The sequence below is a fragment of the Takifugu rubripes genome, chromosome 17 (assembly GCF_901000725.2).
Source record: "Takifugu rubripes chromosome 17, fTakRub1.2, whole genome shotgun sequence".
NCBI lineage: Eukaryota > Metazoa > Chordata > Actinopteri > Tetraodontiformes > Tetraodontidae > Takifugu > Takifugu rubripes.
In genome coordinates this window covers 7,166,996-7,185,292 of record NC_042301.1, presented here as the reverse complement: position 1 = coordinate 7,185,292, position 18,297 = coordinate 7,166,996, and the positions used below count along the sequence as shown (strand labels likewise).

At 46.2% G+C, this 18,297-nt stretch overlaps 1 long non-coding RNA gene across 1 annotated transcript; it reads left to right on the top strand.

The window, feature by feature from the left end:
• Positions 1–14,000: 14,000 nt before the first annotated feature.
• On the top strand, positions 14,001–14,614 carry LOC115253164 (uncharacterized). The gene is made up of 2 exons (XR_003891433.1): positions 14,001–14,294; positions 14,373–14,614. It is a non-coding gene; the product is annotated as an uncharacterized lncRNA (long non-coding RNA).
• The last annotated feature ends 3,683 nt before the right edge of the window (positions 14,615–18,297 follow it).

Below are 18,297 nucleotides of genomic sequence, written 5' to 3'. Positions count from 1 at the left end.
ACATACGATGCATGCAGCGACGAAGGTCCGGACGTCCGCCGCCATGGATGGCCACCAGAAGCGCTGCCGGATGAGGGCTAGTTTGCGATGGACTCCTGGATGGCAGGCTATTCGGGAGGTGTGTCCCCATGAGAGCACTGACGACCGGGCGGACTGCGGGACGAACAGCCGGCCCGGCGGGCATTCGTCTGGAACCAACTGTCCCTGGAGCGCTTCACGAACCTCCGCCTCGACTGGCCTGTGGACCTCGCCCAACACACACTCCGGATCCAGGACGGTCTCCCTGGAGGGGTCCTTCTCCTCCAGGGAAAACTGGCAGGAGAGTGCATCTGGCTTGGTGTTCTGAGAGCCGGGGCGGTATGTGATAGTGAAACGGAACCTGCTGAGGAACAAGGCCCAGCGGGCCTGTCGTGAGTTCAGGCGGCGAGCGGTGCACATAGGTGAGATTTTTGTGGTCCGTCCACACGATGAAAGGCTGTGTCCCTCCCTCCAGCCAGTGCCTCCACTCCTGCAGAGCCAGGACCACCGCCAGGAGTTCCCAGTTACCTACATCATAGTTGGCTTCAGCTGGGGAGAGACGACGTGAGAAGAAGGCGCAGGGGTGAAGCTCGTTATCGGTGGAATGGCGCTGGGAGAGGACGGCCCCTACCCCGGAGTCCGAGGCATCAACCTCGACCACGAACTGTCGCTCTGGATCTGGGTACGTAAGGACAGGGGCATTAGTAAACATGTTTTTTAGTTTTTTGAAGGCCTGCTGTTCAACTGGAGACCAGACAAAAGTGAGCTTGGGAGACGTGAGACGCGTGAGTGGGGCTGCCAGGCGGCTGTAGTTTCGTATAAATCGTCGGTAGAAGTTGGCAAAGCCTAAGAGACGCTGAAGCTGCTTACGAGTAGTGGGCACGGGCCACTCCTTAACTGCTGCCACCTTCGAAGGATTTGCGCGAAGGTGTCCCTTCTCGATCACAAAACCCAGAAAACTTACAGACGACACATGGAATTCACACTTTTCCGTTTTAGCGTATAGCTTATTTTCCAGTAGTCTCCTCAACACTTCCCGCACGTGCCCGACATGTTCCTCCATCGACCTGGAAAAAATCAGTATGTCATCCAGGTAGACAAACACCGACCTATTTAGCCGGTCCCGCAGCACGTCCTTGACTAAACATTGAAAAACGGCAGGAACATTAGTTCATCCAAAAGGCATTACTAGGTATTCAAAATGGCCTAGCGGGGTGTTGAAAGCCGTTTTTCATTCATCCCCCTCCCTGATTCTAATGAGGTGATAGGCGTTCCTCAAATCTAGTTTAGTGAACACCGTAGCTGTGTGTAGGGGGCTGAAGGCTGAGTCAATCAGAGGGAGAGGGTACTTGTTCTTTACGGTGATGTCATTCAGTCCGGTATAGTCGATACAGGGGCGTAAGGATTTGTCTTTCTTTTCCACGAAGAAGAACCCCGCCCCTACGGGAGACGAGGAGGGACGAATGAGACCGGCTGCCAGTGACTCCGTAATGTACTTCTCCATCGCCTCCCGCTCTGGCTTGGCCAGGTGAAAAAGTCTCTTGGTGGGGAGAGTGGCGCCGGGGAGCAAGTCTATGGCGCATTCGTAAGGTCTGTGGGGGGTAACAGGCGCCACTCTCCCCACCAAGAGACTTTTTCACCTGGCCAAGCCGGAGCGGGAGGTAGTCATGAAACTTTTCATCTGCGCCGGAATCCTCTAGCACCTTTGTAGGAGTGTTCGGGGAGATAGATCGTACCTTGGACTTGGATCCTTGACATGGAGGAGGAAGATATACGGCTTAACTCGGTCCCTCTGATTTCTGGTGAACCCCATCCCTTTGGCACCTGAGGACAGCGGGAAATATAGTGGCCCCGCTGCGCACAGTAGAGGCACAGCTGTTTCTGCATGCGGCATTGTCTCTCCGCTGGGGTGAGGCGTGTCCTTCCCAGCTGCATGCGTTCATCTGCTTGCAGCGGTGGTTGCTCCTGGGTGTAGTGGGAGGCTGCAGGAGATCTCGGGAAGGAATCAGGTGAGTAAAACTGGGTGTAGCTGCGGAAACGTCCCCTCTACATCCCCTGCCGCTCCCTGGCTCTCTCCCTGATCCTATTATCGATACGGATGGTTAAATCGATAAGGGAGTTGAGGGAGTGGCACTCGTCCCGAACCGCTAATTCGTCCTTCAACTCTCCTGCCAGCCCCTTGAGAAATATGGCTTGCAAGGCTGAATCCCCCCACCCACTCTCCGCCGCCAAAATGTGGAAGTTTACGGCGTAGTCAGAGGCTGAGGAGTTACCCTGTCGGAGGTCTAGCAGTTGGTTCACCGCCTGTCTTCCTTTTACCGGGTGATCGAAAACCCGCTTCATCTCCTCAATGTACCTGGAGTAATCGCTCATCAGCTCCTGGTGTTGTGTGGTGATAGCTACGGACTAGGCGGCGGCCTGTTCGGTGAGCAAACTCATTACGAAGGCGGTTTTGGCTTGCGGGGTGGAATAAGTGAGGGGTTGCTGGGCAAAAACCAACTGGCACTGGTGCAAAAACTGGGAGCATGTCCCTAAATCTCCTGAATACCTGCCTGGAATGGGGATATAGGGCTCATGTGGCAGTGGAGCAGGGTTGGTCGGCAGGTTGTTGGCTGGAACCGACGCGGCGGTGTCCGGTGTGCGAGGAAACCGTTCGTCCAGGGCCACCAGCTGACCGCTGAGTTGCGAGACGCCAGCCGTGATGCGCTGCATGTGCTCCGACATTTGACGCAGAGCCGACTCCACCTGGTGAACCCGCGCCACTTGCGTGGAGAGTGTCTGCTTCACCAGGTCCGACTCTGCTGGGTGGCCGGATTGTTCTGTTACGGACAGTCAAGGAGGCCAGGACCCAGATGCAGAGTAAAAGAAAATGGTTCTTTATTGATAACAAAAATGCAAGGCGAAGCAGTTCACGGAACGAAGGAATCAATAAAAGTAGCAACAGAAACTCTAGCAAAGTGACAACGAAAACTACAAACTAATAATCACCACAAAGGGGAAAAACCGTCGAGAAAAGTTCAAACGAAAAGCAGTGACGAGGCACTGGTACAACTCACAACACTGGAAGTAGGCACTGGATAATGCGAGGCGAAAACTGGAGATCTCAGAGGGTTGGCGCTAGATGCTGCAGCAAAGACAACAATCCGGCACCAGAGGCAAAGAGAGGAGAGCTTAAGTAGCCGCTGAGTTAAGGTAACGAGCTGTAGGTGCGTCAGCGGCTCAGCGCTCCCCAGGGATCGGCCCGCCCCTGGCTGCCGCTCCTGCAGATGGGGGAGGAGGGGAGAAACCCGAGTCATGACCAGGAACTGAACCACAACAACACTGTCAGTAAGAGATAATGAGGCACCATTTAAGAGAGCACATCAGACCTGGTGGGGCCCCTCTCTGCAGCACAGGGAGTCACTCAAAGAGTGTGTTCACCTGGTGAGATGTTCCCTCCTCCATCTCGCCTCTCAATGGAGCTGCTGGCCCTTACGCTTGCATTGTGTCGGCCTCACAATAGTACTTATTTAGGGTACGTGTTTGAGAGTGGAGGATTTGATCGTGAGAAGATGGTGCTTCCAGATAAGCCTCCAGCTCAAAAATTACAAGCTCTTGCAGTTGAAACTACTCTGTTTCATCTGGCTACCATCAGTGTAATCAGAACATGTGCGGTGCTGCCAAAGAACAGTTTCCTCAGGTGAATAGGCTACTCTGGATTTAGGTGTGAATGGTTGTTTGTCCCTGGTGACCTGTCCAGATTGGACCCCACCTCTTGTCCAAAGGGAGCTGGAAAAGTGACCCTGGTAAAGGAAAAGTGGTGGTAGGTCGTAGGTAGGATGGATGGGTGGTAGGATGGATGGGTGAATGAACAAATTGGATAAACTGCAATTTAGGCAGATGTCCCTTTAATTCTAATGCAATAGTCCAGTTTCTGCAACAAGATGCTGGGATCAACTGGTTTAAAGGCAGCACCGAGTGCTGGACACAAGTCCAGGGTCTTAAGACAAGATGATTAGTCAAGAGCTGTTTCTGTTCTCTATGTCATGAGCAAAAGATTTCTTCAAGTGCTCCAGTCGGTCAAGAATTCTTAAGGAAAATGGAAGGTTAGCTAGGAGTGGACCCACAGGGACCCAGTGGACAGACGCTGACACGAGGGCCTATCACTAAATTCACACTAGTCTAGATTGTTTGTGTCTGTGCATGCAATGTCAACCAGACAAATATTTACAATATGCTGGTGTTGAATCTACAGACAATTAAGGTACATTTGCTGCTACAGATAGAAGATGAAAACTCTTGGCTGCATCTGCACCCAAGAAATTAATAACAGTAGCATAAAACATTCTAAGACCACCCCCCCCTCAAAAAAAACAAACCCCAAAAAACCCAAATGCATGCTACATCACGCAATATGGTGATATTGTCACCCCCCTCACAAGTGTGAGAGCACACAGCAAAGAACAAGAGATGTGAAGAGTGTCAGAGCTGCCATGTTCAACTAGCACTCTGACAGTTAAAGAGAGCCGAGCAGCAGACAAATAAGAGGGCGAAGGCAACAGCAGAGGGAGAAGGCTCGTTGTCTTCATCACACGCTTTGTTAAGTGAGAGATAAGAGGAGGAGCAAGCTGATCCCCCACCTCTCTTCTCTCCCTCCCTGCTGAGAACTCAATGCTGGTTCTTCCTCCTGTTTGAGGCCAGAAGAGAACAAATTGGGCTTGAGTGCTAAATAAATAAAGAAGTCAATCAAACAAGAGAGATATCAAAATCATCATCATCATCATCATCATCATCATCATCATCATCACCACATTAGGACAGAAGGAAGGAGGATGAAGATTATGTCAGGTTCATGTGCAGGATGGAGCCAGAGCCTGATGTAACCAGCTATATATCCTGATTCAGCTCACATGTAGCAAACGTGCAGCTCCCTGAGATGCCTCAGCTCTTCCCTCCTACTGTAGATATAAAAGCTGCTGCTGTTGCTGTTACTGCCACTGCTACTGCTGCTGCTGCTCTGCTACCACCGATGCTACTGTTCTGCCACTGCAGCTGCTGCTGCTGCTTCTGCTGCTGCTGTTGCTGCTGCTGTTTTTGTTGTTGCTGATACTGCTGTTGCTGCGGTTGCTGTTTTTATTGTTTCTGCTGCTACTGCGGCTGCTCTGCTGCTGGTTTTTCTCTGCTACTACTACTGCTGCTACTTCTGCTTCTGATGCTCTGCTGCTGTTGTTGCTGCTGCGGCTGCTGTTGCTGTTGCTGCTGCTGCTACTGCCACTGGTGTTGCTGCTCCACTACTACTGCTACTAAGACTGCTGCTGCACTGCTGCTGTTGCTGCTGCTAGTTTCATGATTCTTTCTATTTTTTCTGTGTATTCCTGTGCATGATTGAACCCCCTCCTATTTCACCCAATGACTGGAAACCTGGATAAATGCTTTTCTTAAGGGTTGGAGACTACGTGCCCCCCAACACACACCATCACAGATGGCTGCACATTAGAGAAAATATATTTTGACAAATCAATACAGCGCTTGCAGATTGATAGAGATACACATGCAGCACGCACACACAGAAAACATTTCCTTTTATTTTTGGAACATGGAAGAAATCAATGTGTTCCTTCTATTACAAACAGCAAGAGCAACATGTAAACTCTAGTCAGTAGCTTTTGAATAGATTCTTCATTTAACCAAGTGTAAGTAACATCTAACTATGTCATTAACTTTTCGTATCAATGGTTCACCATACTAGGACGATGGTAAATAAATGTGAAAAAAATCCAGAACTATTCAGAAATGACAATAATTCTCAAAGTGATCAATAGAAAAAAATGTTTCTGTGTGACATTGAAAGACAGGATGTGGTTCGGCAACTCAAACTTTTTTTTTTTTATAAATTATGGAACAACATTGTTAGTGCACGAACATAACTGCACGTAGAAGATCATACTTAACGCCTACACAGCTCTGTAAACAGCCCAAAACTCCCACACGTTCACAAACCACAGATGTCGTCAGGCTTGTAGTGATGGAGCCCACCTTCACATCAAAGTTTCGTCTGCGTGCCGAGCACAGGTGACATCGCTGTGGTGATGAAAGGGGTGAAAGGCTAAGTGGATGAACAGCTGTTCAGACTGGACTCAGAAGCATTGGCCACTGAATTACACAAGGATTCCAAAATAGAAATGAACAAAAGAAATAGTGATTACATCACACGGCACCAATAGGACAGAGGGGTGCAGTCATCTGTCTTTGTGCCTTTGTGACCTTGTTCAATCTTACAAAAACCTGACTTCTAAATTTCAAACTAAACATGATCCCTAATCTGGTCTTCTGCCTCCCTCTACCCCTCCTCTGTTTCTGGTAATAAATCCTGCTGTAATTACCTGGCGGGATCGATAAGTCACATCGCTCCACTCCCTCATCTGTAACTGACACTAACTTGTTCATCCCTCTCTGTTATAGATCTAAAACTGATAGGTGGCATCTACTTTCATCCCTACACGCAACAGAAGTGAATGCAAAACAGGGACACGAGCACAAGTCCATGCAAATGCACACAAACAGGGGTGAACACGGAAGCTGGCAACCACGTGAGCGTTGGATGCCATGGGGGCATAGTTCTCAGTTGCTATTGGAGACGTATCCTAAGCAGAGCAACCAACGCAGACTTCCTTGTATCTCCTAGAATAGCTCACCCAGCCCTCTGTGACATAGAGAGCAACTCCACCAAGCTTCTCATGTGCACTTAATATGAACTTAATAAGTTTGTCTTATGACTTGACAGAGATACTGAACATTTTTCTGTGAGTGTGTGTGCGTGCGCGCGTGTGTGCATGTCTGTGTGGTTGCATAGGTGCGTGCATGCGTGCTTGTGTGTGTTCAAATTCTTACATATAGGCATGGTTTTCATGCATATTGATGTGTGTGTAATGACATTTAATTGAAAATTAAAAATATCCTGGTGAGCAAGCACATTTTGCAAGGCTTTTGGAACTGCTGATCTGTAATATTCAACAGTACTGGTATATCATATCCAATGGGAGGACTTGGGTCTACAGCTATCTACAGCTTAGGTGAGATTAATGATTCTAAACATTAACACAGTACAGTATAGACAATGGCCTCCGAAAATGAAAAATATCCCAAAAATTATATTACTGAGCAATATCACAGCCTACAACTAATATAAACTGAATGTATCTTTAAAAAAAACAGGTCACATTTTGGTTTGATTAAAATCAACATTTTATTTTAAAATATTATTTATAAGAAATATATGGCCATGAAGAGGAAGTTAAAATGGAAAGACATTTCCCAGCTACGTTAACAAAACGATCAAAAGCTCATTGAGTATACTTGTTGAAAATAACTAGATGAAAGAGGAATCAATTATTCCACAATAACAAGGTTGATGTTGTCTGTAAAACATTAGCAATGATAACAGGCGAGCTGGCGTGGTGACAGATGTATTGATCGTGATCAGACTGATAGTGTTTGATCTTTTGGAAATGTGCACTCTGGATAATCAATACCAACAGTTAGAGTGTAATATTTGTAAAGCGGTCTGATGCTTCGCTGCTGAGAACCCTGTTGCCAGGTGTGCAACATTCAAGTCAGCATGTTTCCCCTCAAATGACCGACATGTGTGCCAAATAGATGAGAGGTAAAATAGCCCCTCATAGTCCTCCAATAGGCCTGCTGGTGCTGCTGAGCCAGCATATTAGAAGTGGCAGGTTGCAGCAGCAGCAACAGCAGAAGCAACAACAGCAGCAGAGCAGATGCAACAGCAACAGTAACAACAGCAGCAGGGCAAAAGCAACAGCAGCAGAGCAGCAGCAGCAACAGCAGCAGCAGCAATAGCAGCTCAGCAGCAACCGAAGTAGCAACAGCAGCAACAGCAGCAGGGCAGCAGCAACAACAACAGCACTAGAGAAGAAGCGACAGCAACAGCAGCAGCAGGAGTAGCAGCAGAGCAGCAGCAGAGCCGCAGCAACAACAGCAGCAGCAACATCACCAACAAGCTGGATACCTCTGACCCCAAAGCAGAACAACTGCATGATGACAGATTATAGGTTATAATGGTGCTTGGCAGCAGACAAGCTCCTTCACTTAGAGCGCCAACAACCCTCCATTATAGTGAGTTTTAAACTTCATTAGCCTTCAAGCTCAGCTGCTGCTAAATAAAAGCAGGCACTATAATGAAGCCATTATAGTTGCTTGGTTAAAACGTCAGAGGGTGAACTGGTCACTTTATGTCACACCAATGGTTAACAACTCTTCTTTCAGGCCCCTTAACTCTGGATGATGATGGCTAAATTAATCTGCAGACAGTTTCAGGACATGTGTGCACACTGTGGCAAGTCTAACCATCAGATAACATTCTATGTGGAGCATTTAGTTAAAGCACATCTCATCCACACTGATCTCCTGTTGACGTACAGTTGATGATGTCAGCTGAGGAAGATAAAATAAAATGAGGGCACCAGGGTCCAGATGGCCTTGGCTCCAGACTCCTCAAATCCTGCACAGACAAGCTGTGTGGAACTGGACAACACATGTCTAACTTGGTCCTGAAGCAGAACAAAGTCCCAGCTATGTGGAAACCATCCTACCTGGTTCCTGAGACAGTCTGCTCTCAACACTGTCTGACTTTGTGGATTAGTGCCAGCAGACCCTGAGACCAGGTGGAAGATTTCTATATATGCTGACACAACCAGTGAGTGGACATCGAGAGGCTCACTTTCCACAAGTACCCCAGCGACCCAACCTAAACAATCATGTTATTAATCGTTTTCATAATTTCTATAGATTGATCCACTGGGCAGCTGGCATCTCTGCCCAGGATTATAAAAGGCGTGTGGTGAAGAAAACCACCCTGGGTTTTCTCCCTGGACTCAGTGGCAGAAGTAAGTTGGAGGACTTGTCCCACTCCTCCAGGACCTACTGACAATGCTGGACTAGTTGATCGGTGCTCTGTGAAGGTGCTCCTAGCCTGTTGCTGTCAGTGCTCAATGAGTTCAACGGACAGACTGGACTCGTGAAACACCTATGCAGAACAACATTCCACTTCTTTAATCATACAGTTACTTATAATTAATTGTTTCTACATTTGCTGGATAAAAAAAATGTAACAAATCAAATCAAATCAAATCAAATCAAATCAATCTTTGTTTATATAGCGTCTTATACAATCAAAATTGTTTCAAGGCGCTTTCCAGAATCCCAGGGCCTAACCCCAGACAAGCAACAGTGGCAAGGAAAAACTCCCCTTTAACAGGAAGAAACCTTGAGCAGGACCAGGCTCATGTAGGGGGACCCTCCTGCTGATGTCCGGCTGGGTAAAGAGAGAGGAGAGGAGAGGAGAGGAGAGGAGAGGAGAGGAGAGGAGAGGAGAGGAGAGGAGAGGAGAGGAGAGGAGAGGAGAGGAGAGGAGAGGAGAGAGGAGAGGAGAGGAGAGGCACAGAGCACAGAAACACACACAAAAATACACTATACAACGGGTCAGCCGGGCCGGAGGTCATCATGCAGCTCCGAAAGGCGGCGATACCTGTAAATAAACAGAGAGGGGAGTGGGGGGAGAAGCACAAAAACTACACAGGACTCATCATAACTAGTCTGCTTGATGGGGAGGAGGAAAGGAGAGGAAAGGAGAGGAGAGGAAACTATGACCCAGTGGGGCGACAGAGGCCTGTCAGGTGATCATGTTTCCGGACCCCGGCAGCCTTGGCCTATAACAGCATAGCTAGAATGTGACCTAATGATTAGACGACCCCCTAAGTATGATAATTTTTCTATCTATGATAGTAACTGGAACTACAAAATTAACAACAATAAGTCTGATCTTAAAAGTAGCAATGGAGTCAGCCTCCCGTACCTGGACAGGGAGCTGGTTCCATAGCAGGGGGGCCTGGTAGCTAAATGCTCGGCCCCCCATTCTACTCCTAGAAACTCTGGGAACCACAAGTAGACCAGCATTCTGAGAGCGGAGCGGTCTATAGGGCTGGTAAGGTAACAAGAATTAAGGTGTACATGTAGACACAGACAGAGATGAACACACACTGGAGCTGCAGTGTGATTAACTCTTCTGTCAGAACTGAGAACTCTCAGGGGTAGAAAGAGCAGAAGAGAGGGAGGAGCATGAGCACGGATGCTGAGGTCTCTGGGAACTCTCAAAGGATGCTTATGGGTTAGGGAAGAAATGATAAAGCCAACTGTTGCTGCTGCTGCTGCAGTTTGTTAGAGAACATGTGCACAGGTGTATTGCTGTGGTTGGTGACTTCATAAGAATAGCCTGATCAGCTGCTGCTGCTGTGTGTGTGTGTGTGTGTGTGTGCATGTGTGTGTGTGTGTGTGCGTGCGTGCTTGCTTGCGTGTGTGCGGAAAAAGAAGGTGACATTCTGGCAGCAATGCCAAGCCAGATTGTAACACACTGACCCACCTGTGCACTGGTATGTTTTCTCTCACACAGATTCGGTACTCTTTTTTTACCTGCTACTTTTGCCGGCAAGCACGCACGCACACACACACGCACACATGCACCCACTTCCAAAACACTTCACTGCACTTTGGATACAGAATCGCCCAGTTGTACATGGCTCTTGCTGCTGCTGAATGTCCCATATGAAAGGGTATTGTTGCACCACTTCAGCTGATATGGCCTTGGAAGTGCAAATCACCAATTACTACTTAGCTTACTAACACTCCATTCAGGAGCCAGGCACAATAGAGCCCCAACACATGCATTCACCCATTCTCCAGCTCCCACCCTCCTGCTATTCAACTTTTCACTCCTCCCGCATTCTGCTTATTCTCCCGCCACCCTACTGCTATGCTAAGCTGTTTTCTCTCCTTCCCCTCCTTTCTCCCCCCATCAATTCTGTAATTCTGGTGTCTTGTGGCTTTGTCTGCTGAAGGGGCCAACAGTTTCCCATGCACCTGCCTGCTTGTGGATGTGTTGGAATGCACACAGAGTCTTACACACACGTACGTGCAGAAATGTCGCAAATTAATCCCTTCAAGCTCAGGATCTCAACTCAACATTTCAGACAGGAGCATCCATTTGTTTGCATGTGAGTTGTTGTTATTGTTGGGTTTGTGAAACGGCTGAGATGCAAAGATCCAACTGCACCACACCGAGAAGCATCACCTCTGATTGGTCTTGACATTCCAGCAGTCTTCACTGATTGGTCTTGACACTTCCAAGATATGCAGTTTAACTCCCTATCTGTTTGATGTAAAAAAAAAAGAGTGTACAGACATACATAGAAAACCAGCACTGACTGTCAGATGTAATCAGCTCCAAGTTCACTCCACGCTCATTCAGTAGGTAAGAGTGAAAAACAGGGTTGTGTGCATGCGTGTGTGTGCACTGAAACAGTGATTTATGACCTGAAAAGACAGATTAACTCCACTGGCTGCCTAACTGGCCCTGAAACAAGCTGAATTACAGCCAAGATCAGGAGAAGACCAGAAGAAATGTTAGAGAAATGAAGGAAGAATGAAACCAAAAGGTCAGTTGTATGGCACAATTCAAAGGAAGTGGAAGAGTAGATTGATATGAGAAACTGAAAAAGGAAAAGGTCAGAGGTAAAGAGGAAATGATTGGCGACTATAGGTGAAAACTGAGACTGAGAGAAATGAAATTTCTTCGAAAAACAACAAAAAAAAAACCCCAGAGATGATGTGGACCTCATTCCTGGCTTTTAGATAAACCTTTAGATGAACTCATTCAAGCCAATGATTTGTCGGTTTGCATTCACTTTACATGCTCCAGACGTGTGCTAACTCCTGCCCACAAGCCCAAATCCACATGCGGCAACTTGTCTTCTCCCATTATGAACGACTCTGTTTATATGTTCCTGGGCATAAGTTCAGCAACGAGTTGCTAATTGCAGAAAAATCACTTTGCCACACATAATCATTCTTGGGGTGTTTTATGTTCAATTTCACTAGTTGATTACCAGCAGAGTTTAGCACCTCCATTCCTCTTCCTCTGTCACTGGAACGACTCATCCGTCTTCTCACATGCTCACTGCTGCGCATGCATAATGAGCTCACTCTGATGAAGAGAGAGGAGCATTTAATAAATCATGCTCTTGTTTGTAACAGCTTTTCTCTTTTGCCTTGTCTCTCCCTTTCAATTAAAGATGCAGAACCCCTAACTTCTAAATGTGTAGTGCTCAAAAACACACAATCCAAGTAAATAATTTCCTCTATAGATGTCAATTTGGGGTGACTTTGTCATTTTTCTTTGCACTTCACCTACCAAATGACACTCCAGAAAGCCCGCTGGCCTTGTCCCACTCTTTATGCCTGTTGGCATTTCACTATGTGTGCCATAAAGAGAAGGGAGTATAGCCAGTGTATACCACAAGCCAGGGATGGGTCAATAGCATTGTTTGGGTCTGCTCACATGCTGCATTTCTCTCCTGTGGACTGAAACCCGGTAGGCTTTTATTGTGCACGGTTATGATGTTGTCCATCTGCTGAGTAGAAATCCATGTTTAATGACACCAGTACGCACACATGAAAATGCTGTTGTCACAGATGAAGGCAACAGTCTTGCACAAATATATTCACACGCAAGCGTAATTGAAAATTCTGCATCGTTGTAACATTGATTTTATTACTCACTGCTGCTGGTGATCAGAAAATAAATCTGGCAAGTAAACTGATTTATTTGTTTTTATCACTTGCTTTGTTGCTCATCTTCTACATCTTACAGATTGGATTCTCATATAAACCAGAGAAACGCACATTTTTACAACCCAATTTAAAGTAATGTGCTAAAAAAAAAAAGCGTTGAAGTGCGTTGTGGGTCTGTTTGCTGTTGATGTTTCTTTTCGGCTCAGTTTTCCTTTGCAATGTGTTTTTGATGCTCATCAACCTCTTTAAAACAGCAAAAGATAATTCTCTGGGGTTATTATCACCCTTCCTTCAAAGACACGCTGCTAATGGGTTCACTCTCATCAGCTAAACAAATAGCCCTTTTCACCGTTTGTGTGCAATGTTCCCTCCAGCGACATGGGTTGAGCTGCACTACATAGCTACAGTATGTGGACGTGTGCATGACAATGAAGGAAACAACAACAAAGAGAGTTTCAGCTTTGCAGAAATGAACATTTTTTCTTGGCATCAAAATGATGTGCTAGGCTTGCCACTGGCATAAAGAGTGTTCGATCCTTAGCAGGGATAGTGTAGCTCCAGGCTGGCAATTAGCCTTGTGCTAAGCTAAAAACAATGCAAATGCAAGCCCAGGGTCAAAGTAGAGGACGATTAACAAGCACTCCATGTCTTTAATTATACAACAGGTGACACATGGAAACACCGAGGTGATGCTTGCACCAGTTTTTCCACAGCTTACCAAGCAGAGATTTAAGGCTTTGAGAGTTTCTGAAATGATCAATCTCCCTCCTGTAAGACTGATCACAGCGGATGATGTGCTGCTACTGGAAACATAATAACTGGACATGGTTTTATAAAGAGACTATTTGGGTTTCTTTCAAACTATTTTAAATCTGTAGTAATAATACCTCTCTAAAGGGTTGCAGTGGGTTGTTGAATAAACATCAGTGTCATTCCCAACAAGCTGATATAGCACACGTTTACTCATGGTTATAGTTATAGGTTATGGTTGTAGTTAACATGTTCAAAATAAGGAGAAAATGCCACATCAGGCTTAAAAATTGTGTGGACTAAAATTACAGGCAACACAACCGTTGTCACACCACTGTTTAATCATGGCAACAACAAAAGCTCTTTAAATGTATGCAACAACACTGAAACACACAACATTACAATCCCTTTAGCTTCTGACATGCTACTATACAATAAATACCCACAGCTCCCTTAGCATGGGTCAATACAGTATTATTTATCTTTTTTCTCCATGTTATAGTATCATTATAGAGAAGCCTGTCGATGATTAAGCCAACTTCTCTGATGAGAGTGAGAATGAACCATAATCCTTTAATGTAAAGTCTTTGAGCTACTGATATTTACTTTGACGGTGGCTCCCTGGGAGGACACATGTCACAAGAGGGTGGATGAAATAGAGCAACACTCAGCTCTGGCTCCAAGGCTGCTGTCCATCATGAGTGAGGAACGGAGTCTCGTACTGTGTTTGTGTGTTTGAACGATTCTTTTTTTGCTGACAGGGATGAACATTCCTTTGGCCTGGGAGTGCGGTGAGCTGAGACTGGGAAAGGAAAGAGAGGAGGAGAAAATAAACGACAGCAGACGTGAAGTACATTGGACACCATCTATTTATAACCCCACAACTTCCGTACATTGTGAAGGTGAGAAACCAGAGATAGACCAGACCAGTAGAAGAAAACCAGGAACCGGCCCATCTTTATGCTTCTCTTCCACCACAGATCATGTTTCTCTGGAGCCCACCCCCACCTTGCACTAAAGTGAAAACCCCCAGCTGATCTGGTACAGCAGCAGTGGATAATTAGGGCAGACAGGGTATTGGGGGAAAGGTGATAAAGGTATTCCCCATAGAAAAAGCTACTTTTGCCAAGGAGAGAGCGAAAGAATGTGCATTTCAATGGGGGGAACCATCCACTGGAACAAAGTTTCTAACTTCTAATAAAAAAAGGATGATGGGCTAATCAATATCAAGCAAAAATGGAGTGATGTTTCCTCTCAGGATTATACAGTTATCTCCCATATCAAAACTCACTATCCAAGCCATTTGGTGTGAATAATGCAGTTGTGCATGTGAACGTGCTGCAGGGCTCACACACAGTAAAGGGCTTTATGCTCACAAAGCAATTTAGGCCCTGAAATTAGATCTACAGTGCCGTCTCACTACACCCATAATTAATTGAAGAGAACTAAAATAATATCTTTAAAGTTATATTTATAGCCATGGTTTATTGCCGACCGCTAACTTTCAGTGAGCCAAGAAACAATATTATTTATCCAGAAAGAACACAGCCAAAGTTGCATTGACTTATTTTCTTAAGTGAATATAAGCTGCATATTATAGTAGAAAAATAAGATATAGCTCACTATTTGCTTTCAAAGAATCAGAGCATTGCTTACTTTGTTGTCGTCGTGATTAGCAGTTAGTTGAGAAATGACAAGGAAAAGGACGTTTGATGGCAGTTTAGGAGAACCAGCTGCAAGGGGATAAATGTAGCCGCAAAGGGGTACAAGCCAATATTTATTATTGTGCTGGTCCCAAGCCTGGATAAATAGAGATTGTTGTGTCAGGAAGGGCATCTGATGTAAATCTTTTGGCAAATCAAACATGCGAATCAAGCCTATGACTTCTATCCCAGATTGTTCAAGGTCCGGGTTAAAAAATGAATGCCATCAATTCTCTTCACCTTGAGGATGACATGGAAAATTGGAAAACTGTTGTTTGAAGGAGAGAAGAAAGGTGTGTCTATAGAATGAGGCAGAAGGGGAAAAGGTGAAGGACAAGCTAGATAGGTGGAGGTTTGTCCTGGAAAGGAGTGGACTGAAGGTTAGAGAGGACATGTGTGTGAATGAGACGGGCCCAAGTGGAAAAGTGAGGTTACAGGAATAAGAGAAAAAGAATATGGAGGATTTTAAGTACTTAGGGCCAACAGTCCAGAACAATGGAGAGTGCAAAAAAGAGGTGAAGAAGCATGTACAGACAGGCTGGAACAAACAGAGAAAAGTGTCAGGTATGATAGAAGAGCTGTAGCTAAAATATAAGGAAAGGTGTACAAAACTGTGGTGAGACCAGTGATGTGGATGGTCTAGAGACAGTGCCACTGAGGAAAAGACAGGAGGCAGAGCTAGAGGTAACAGAGGTGAAGATGCTAAGGTTCTCTATGGGAGTGACTAGAATGGATAGGACCAGGAATGAGTATATCAGCAGTACAGCACACGTTAAAGGCTTTGGAGATAAAGTCAGAGAGGCCAGACTACGATGGTTGCGACATGCCCAGAGGAGAGACAGTGATTATGTTGGTAGAAGGATGCTGAGTTTCAAACTGCCAGGCAGGAGGCCTAGAGGAAGTGAAAGAGTGACATGAAGGTAGTTGGTGTGAGAGAAGAGGATGCAGAAGACAGGGATAGATGGAGGCAACTGATTCTCTGTGGCGACCCCTGAAGGAAAAAGCCGAAAGAAGAGGCAGAAGCTGTGTGGAGCATTTCATATTTGTGGTCACACTGTCACAGTTCTGTTCATGCAGATCCCATGCACACAGCTTGAATGAGTCTTTACAACATGGGGCTGCCTGGAGGTGCTGTCACCTTCAACTGTCAATGCTTTCATCGAGGACACAGACCAGGCTGTCAGAGTGCAAATGAAGTACCGTATTTTCATCAATCAATCTTTATTTATATAGCGTCTTATACAATCAAAATTGTTTCAAGGCGCTTTCCAGAATCCCAGGGCCTGACCCCAGACAAGCAACAGTGGCAAGGAAAAACTACCCTTTAACAGGAAGAAACCTTGAGCAGGACCAGGCTCATGTAGGGGGACCCTCCTGCTGATGGCCGGCTGGGTAAAGAGAGAGGAGAAGAGGGAGGACAGGTAGAGGATAGGATAGGTAGGAGAGGTGAGGGGTAGAGGAGAGGAGAAGTAGAGTGAAGGGGAGGCAGAGGAGAGGAGAAGGAGGAGGAGGGGAAAGAGGAGAGGAAAGAAGAGGAGAGGGAGAGGAAAAGAAGAAGGAGGGGAGAGGAGAGGAGAGGGAGAGGGAGAGGGAGAGGGAGAGGGAGAGGGAGAGGAGAGGCACAGAGCACAGAAACACACACAAAAAATATGATGCACAATCACTTCAGCGGGGCCGGCGGTCATTATGCAGCTCCGATGGCAGTGATACCTGTAAATAAATAGAGGGGGGGGGGGGGGGGGGGGGAAGGAGAAAAACTACACGAGGATCAGCATAACTAGTCTGCTTGATGAGGAGAGGAAAGGAGAGGAAAGGAGAGGAAACCATGACCCAGTGGAGTGACAGAGGCCTGTCAGGTGATCATGTTTCCGGACCCCGGCAGCCTTGGCCTATAACAGCATAACTGAGATGTGACCTAACGATTAGACGACCCCCTAGGTATGATAATTTGTCTGTCTATGATAGTAACTGGAACTACTGAATTAGTAACAATAAGCTTTTTCAAAGAGGTAGGTTTTGAGTCTAATCTTAAAAGTAGCGATGGAGTCAGCCTCCCGTACCCGGACAGGGAGCTGGTTCCATAGCAGGGGGGCCTGGTAACTAAATGCTCGGCCCCCCATTCTACTCCTGGAAACTCTGGGAACCACAAGTAGACCAGCATTCTGAGAGCGGAGCGGTCTATTGGGCTGATAGGGTATCACTAGCTCCTCCAGGTAGGATGGAGCTAGGCCTCTGAGGACCTTGTAGGTCAGAAGAAGGGTTTTAAAAATTATTCTAAATTTAACGGGCAGCCAGTGAAGCGACGCCAGTACAGGAGTAATGTGATCTCTTTTGTCAATACCTGTCAGAACTCTGGCTGCAGCATTTTGGATCAACTGGAGGCTTCTTAAAGAGTTGTTTGGACACCCTGATAATAGGATAAAGGAGTTACAGTAGTCCAGCCTGGAAGTAACAAACGCATGGACTAACTTTTCAGCATCATGGTGGGTCAGTAGCTTCCTGATCTTTGAGATGTTCCTCAAGTGAAAAAAGGCACTTCTAGAGACTAATTTAATGTGTGAGTTGAAGGAGAGATTTTGATCAAAGGTTACTCCTAGATTCCTCACAGAGAGACTAGATGTTAATGAGATACCATCTAGGGTGATCATGTGATCTAATCTATCCCTGAGAGGTTCAGGACCAAACACCATGACCTCAGTTTTTCCTGGGTTAAGGAGGAGGAAATTTGAAGACATCCAGGACTTTATGTCTTTAAGACAGGTCTGGAGCTTCGCTAACTTCTCTGTCTCCTCGGGTTTCATGGATAAATAGAGCTGAGTGTCATCAGCATAACAATGAAAATTTATCCCATGCTGCCGAATAATGTTCCCTAAGAGAAGCATGTACAATGTGAAGAGGATTGGTCCGAGTACAGAACCTTGAGGAACTCCATGGCTAACCCTACTGTATGAGGAGGGAACACCATGGACATGGGCAAACTGGTATCTATCAGATAAGTAGGATCTAAACCAGTCTAGTGCTGTCCCTTTAATCCCAATCACATGTTCCAGTCTCTGTAACAGGATGCTGTGATCAACTGTATCAAAAGCAGCACTGAGGTCCAGCAGAACCAGCATAGAGACCAGTCCATGATCGGAAGCTATGAGAAGATCATTAGTGACTTTAAGAAGTGCTGTTTCTGTGCTGTGGTGAGCTCTAAAGC